The sequence below is a fragment of the Myotis davidii genome, unplaced genomic scaffold (assembly GCF_000327345.1).
Source record: "Myotis davidii unplaced genomic scaffold, ASM32734v1 scaffold76, whole genome shotgun sequence".
Taxonomy (NCBI): domain Eukaryota; kingdom Metazoa; phylum Chordata; class Mammalia; order Chiroptera; family Vespertilionidae; genus Myotis; species Myotis davidii.
The window spans coordinates 343,584-350,202 of NW_006288892.1; positions in this window are offsets into that span (position 1 = coordinate 343,584).

A 6,619-nucleotide genomic window follows, 5' to 3' on the forward strand; every position below is an offset into this window, starting at 1 on the left:
ATAAAAACTTATTTTTGTTGTCTCTGCTTCTTTTTTGCCGCAGGGAGAAGTAAAAAGAAACAAGTTAAAGAATAAACAGTCAACCCTTCTTTAAAAATATATAACTAGATTTCTAAAGAAATGAAAAAATATGATACTAGTGGGAAAACATTGCAGTCAAATCTATATTTAACTTGAAATAACATAACTTTTTGTGGGTGTATTTGACATTCCCTCATAACTGCTACAACCTCTGTGAGTCCTCAGTAAATATTAATTATGGATAATTGACAATTCCCTCTTCTAATGGAAGCTACAGAACTAATTTTCAAGTTTCCACTTTGTGCCAGTGCAGCAAAGGGCAGCCTTCGAAATGGTCTTTTCTCTGTCGGAGAGCATAAACATGATCTTCCTATGAGAAATGAGTGTGCATTTTTCAAAAGGAAGTCAAGTTCCTATACAGAATCAAAACCTCAAACAAACAAACCAAAAAACCTATTTTATCTCTCTTTATTTAAAGAAAAATAATTACGTTAGATTCTGAGCAGCCATTCTATTTTAAAATACACTTTCGATTTTATAAGATGTTCTACTGAAGTGAATGCCTTTAATTGACCATCCTGCAGATGACTTAAACTGTTACAATCTCCTAATTAGGAGAATATAATGGCATTGGCAAATGTCACCAGAGTGCTTTAGTCTATTTCCTACCAATACCACCTGATCAATCTGTTACATTTACCGTATATCTAACTTACTGATCAGTGAATAACATAAGCTCATCGCTTCAGCTCATTTAATATATTTTACAATGAGCATGGGTGCATTTTTAAATTGGACACAAACACAAATATATGTGTATATACACATATATACATAAACAAATACATACATATGCTATATGTATAATATATAACATATTATATATGATGTTGTATATAAGGTACTTCTATAATCTTTTTTTTATTTTATTATTTATTACAAGGGTATTACATATGTGTCCATTTCCAATCTTTCCAAATAAGTTGTATTAGATTTAGCTTCAGAATAAAGAGAAAACTATAGCATGCATTTCTACTATGATTTTCAGGTAAATAAAAAGCTCCATAGAAATACTTAAATCATTATTTTTTAAAGGTTTAATTTATTGACACGTTTTCAGAGACATATCTATTTTCTCAAGCAAAGTTCACCATTGTTTGCTTTCTTCATCATAAACTGCATGCTTACCTGCGACTTTTCTTTCTCATGTGCCAACTGAGCAGTGTCAGACATAGTAATTGCTTTTGTGTGGATTGATCATTTCAACTGGAATTTGTGTTTCTAACCCAAAACTTTTGGTAAGAATTTAGGTCACGTTATTTAGCCTCTTCATTGTACTTAGTCAAATGTGTCCAACTCACACACGTTCAGTAAATAGCATGAACTAACACTCCCAGCTCATAGGATCCGGTGGGAGTGAGAGTGAGAAGGACCACTGCCCCCTGGTCCAGGAGGGAACTGGGAAGACTTGGCTCGTCTGCCTTCTATGGGAGCTCACCCACCATCCAGGCCTTCACTTTACCCCTCTACCATTCACATAAAACTCCGACTCAAAAAAAGAAAGAAAATGCCCTACTGACACACATGCGTTCCCAAAATAACATGAGTGAGGATTGTTAACCCTTACAGAGAGCTTCCTAGGTAGGTGCCAGGCACTGTTCTAAATACTTAGCACATTTTATCTCCTTTTATCTCCTATTATCTTCATAATAATCTAGTGAAGCAGGTGCTATTATTTTCCTAAGACTTAAAGATAAGAACACTGTGGTGCAACAACGTTAAAGTAATTTGTTGAAGATCACACTGAAAGGAAATTCCATTTGCATGTTTCAGTCATATTAAATGGCATTGTGGGAGGGTAGCATGTAACTTCATTTCGTGTATTACATGGTCAGACTCGAACAGGGTCAGGTGCAATTATATTAGGACAGTCTAGAGCAGTGGTTCTCAAACTGTGGGTCGCGACCCCTTTGGCGGTCGAACGACCCTTTCACAGGGGTCGCCGAAGACCATCCTGCATATCAGATATTTACATTACGATTCATTACAGTAGCAACATTACAGTTATGAAGTAGCAACAAAAATAATTTTATGGTTGGGTCACAACATGAGGAACTGTATTTAAAGGGCCAGAAGGTTGAGAACCACTGGTCTAGAGTGAGGAAAGTGCCGGGTCGGGATCAGCGGCCTTGTTTTCAGCATCACTTCAGCCTCCCACCTAACCAGCGTGTAACCTTGAACAAGTCAGTTAACTCCTGGGCCCAAATGTCCAATTTGCAAAAGGAGAGATTAGGTGTTCTAAAGGCCTTTTTAACCAAAAAAGATATTTCACTATGAATAATGGCTGAAAGAAATGTCACAATGATCTGATGACTTGGTGTATGAGCCATGTTAATATTAAAAGTATTAAAATGAGTATATCTGCTTTCTAAATAGAGATTCAGCCACAATTCCTTCAGATCAACAGGACTAGAAAAAAAAAATCCTGGTTTCTAAAGCGGTAGGTATTTAGTATTTTTTTTAATATATTTTATTGATTTTTTACAGAGAAGAAGGGAGAGGGATAGAGAGTTAGAAACATCGATGAGAGAGAAACATCAATCAGCTGCCTCCTGCACACCCGCTACTTGGGATGTGCCCACAACCAAGGTACATGCCCTTGACCGGAATCGAACCTGGGACTCTTCAGTCCACTGGCCGACGCTCTAACCGCTGAGCCGAACTGGTCAGGGCAGTCTTTGATATTTTTACCAGCACCAATACAGGAGATGTGTTGTTCTAGTCACTGAACTACAAAGGATGAATAAAACAAATGCAATTTCTGCTCCCAAGAAGCTATGCATACATACACACATATGTGAACATATATACAACACATATATAAGTGAATGTGTAAACACTGATGTACAATAGAGATTGTGATAAATTCCAGAAGACTGTACATAGAAGACTTTGTGTAGATGTATTTTTTAAATTGGGATAAAATAACAATACTCTATTATACACTTAAAAATTGTCAAGAGAATAGATCTCATGTTAATTATTCTTACAACAACAAAAAAGCACAAAAAACTTATAGAGGTGATGGATATTCCTTTTATCTTAATTGTGGTGATGGTTTCATGGATGTATACATATATTAAAACTCATCAAATGTCACACATTAAATATGTACATTTTCTATATCAATTATATCTCAATAAAGCCATTTTTAAAATTAAAAACTAAAAGAAAATTTGAATATAGTTGTGAATGTCTGTTCAGCAATTCCATCAAAATAAAAAAGACTTACTGTACTGCACCTGTCACAGGCCCTTAATGTTATCAATAATTAGTATTTATTTTATCCATATCTGAAGATTCTATATTGTGAAGACTTTCTTCCCATTACAACATTCAAAAACATGTATGAGCCACCTTATTTACTGAATTCCTAGGGTAATTCTAAACCACTGTTTACCTGAGTTAGAAAATTGTCCTTAATTCATGATGCATGTGGTAATTTCTCAAGCTTAAGCATGCATCAGAATCACCTAGAAAGGTTGTTAAAATGTGGGTGGTTGGGCCCACTCCCAGACATCTAATTGTTCAGGTCAGGTGTGGGGCCAAGAACTTGCATTTCTGACTATTTTCCAGATGATGCTCATGCTGCTGGTCCGATGTCCACACTACCCCATGACACTATTTTTCACACACTGTTGAAGATATTTATGTGCCATAAAATATTGATTCTCGAAGCTATTCGGTAAAGTGGCATTAGAATACCCATTTATGATTGTAAAGTGAGACCCAGAGATTATAAGAAAGTTGATCAGTGTCTCAGAGTTCCTAGGTAGCAGCCCAGTTTGTCTGTCCTGGGGGTCATCATGGAATGTATTGTGCAAAGCTGAGTTCTAACTTTGAATTTAGTGACAAATCTAAATTGATGCCCTAGACAGATCTTGGGCCCCAGTGAAATACTAACAGGACTGTGGTATTTATTTCATTTTGCAAATAAAAGAAAACTGAAACTCAGGAAGCTCTCTGTTACAATTAGATGTGCTGTCTAATACCTAAAGTTAAAGACCCATGAAACAAATAAAAAATATTCATTTAGCATTCCATTTTGTTTCTTTATAATGTAAAATCTTACCTGAGTCTTGAAAAATATTTTCCATATAAAGGCAGATAATGAATGATATTGAGGTCAAGTATACTATAATCCCAATATTTATAAAGTATTATATTTTAATTGAAAAGCAACAACAGCTAGAAAGATTTGAGTGCAGTGTAATATGTGTCTTGAGTTTTGGTGACACCTGAGTCAAAATGAAGACTTTTTCTGTTTGTTTGTTTTGGTTAACCCTCACCCCAGGATATTTTTTCCATTGATTTTTAGAGTGAGTGGAAGGGAGGAGAGATATTGATCTGAGAGACACTTAATCTATCCCCTCCCCTCCCCCGCCCCCATGTGCTGGAGATCAAACTAGCAACCCAGGTACGTGCCCTTGACTGGGAATGGAACCTGAGACCCTTTGGTGCACGCACTCTATCCATTGAGGCACCCCAGCCAGGGAAAGACATTCTTATAAATCCTGGAGTATTACTAAGCTAGAACAGAATATACTACCAACAAAAATCCTGAAATGGGCAGTCTCTCAATTTAATTTTAATAGAAATACATTTTTCATAGCTACACCTTGTTCTTTAAATATATGTAAAATGCAATATTTTGACACTAATATTGAAAGAAAAGGGAAAAGACAACAAGCTCCCTTTCTTGGGATCACAGCCCAGAAACCTAGCTTAGTAAATGGTTGGCATCTCACAAAGTGAGAGCAGGCATTTGTTTAGGCTTTTTCCCCTAGAGAGGGATCCTTATTTGCACGTATCATTTACAGCTTTGCCATGTGGGTTCAGATGAAAATGGAACTCAGTCGGGGGCTAAAATTAATTGAATCAACTCAAGTGCTTTGACATGCAAGTAAAAACTACTTCGGATTATAGAATTCCAGTTCTTGTATTGATTCCACTTAAGAGAAAAACATGCTGACATTCCAAAAATGTGTGACCCCATCCAAGTGAATGAAAACTTCAGAACTAAAGACAAAGTATTTAACTGTTTATTAAAATGCCCTTGATACTTTTAATGAATATTTTCCTCATTTGCATATCTTCTTCCATTTGGCTCTAAACACCAAAACAAGTGCCACAAAACTCTCTAAGCCAGAATGCAGAAAAGTATTTTTATTTATTTATTTTGCTCAAATCAATTCCAGAACTTTAAGTTCTATTATGGTGAGCTAAGGTAATCAGTTAGCCTGCTTTTTTCTTTGTTTTAAATTATATTTCTCCATTGCAGCCTATTATTTAGCTTGTACCAAAACTTTAGTTTCCCATGAAGTGGAAGGTATATAGTTACATGAACCTTGCTTACAGAACCCAATAGGAGATCCCTTTGAGTGAAGGAAATGAAGTGAAATAAAAGGAAATATGAGGAATTACTTAAATATCCTTACTAAATTTTAGGAACAATAAAGAACCAACAAGACTATGTAAAAGTTCCAGAGGGTGTTGTGAGCTTACAGGAGATGCTGAGTTGAAGAAACAAGTGAATGGACACCTCGATATCAGCTGGAGCCACTGAGAGCCCTGAGTGGCACAGTACTATTGGAGGAAAGAAGGAAAGACGTGCAGCACGCATGCTTTGAGCCAATAGTCGGTAGGCACTGTGATTGTAAGGTAGCTACAGTAATACATAAAGTATTATCCCAGGCCTTGATAAGCTCAAATGTGGTGACAGTCACCTACTTATACTATCACATAGAAATTAACACAGAGATGCCACTGTCTCATATTTAAAAACTAATCTACATATCAGTTCAGCTATGTGAGTCATTGACATCTTCCACTTACATATGTAAAAAGAGATTCTGAATATGTCCAATTAACGGAGCTAGTATTCTCTTCTTGCTTCCTCTCCTAAAGGTCTTTGCAAGGTGAAATTTACAAGAGTGATAGGTAAGAGAACAAGATAAGTGAGAGAGATAAGGGAACAATATTTATTAAGGGCTTACTATGCTGTTTGTTTTATATAAATCACCTCTCCTGTGAGAATAGGGTAGGAGGGCAGGTCAAAAAAGACTCCATAGGGAAATTTACATTAATGTTGGGTCTTAAATTAAGTAGGATTCATCATATTCAGATCTGTTTTAAGCCCAAGAGAACACAAGAGGGCAAATGGGATATAAGTTAAGTAGATTGGCAAGAATGAAGACTGTGGGAGCAAGGGGCAGAGGAAGAAACTAGAAAGATTGGCTAAGAACAAGTTGAGAAGAGCTTTAATATCTTGCTACGTACTGAACTTTGTACAGTAGGCAGAACTGAACATGAGGCAACGGTGAAGAGCTACAATTTACACCTTTACACCTAATTTATATGCCTGATGACCCTAATACACAGACTAGTGCATACAGTTGGTGTTCAATGAATAATTGTCAAATTGCATTACAGACTGTGCTATTGTATCATAAGAGATGGTGTTAACTTATTGTAGTATTAATAATAACTAGTACAATTTATTTAGTGCCTCTCAAGTGGCAGACACTTTTAATAAATT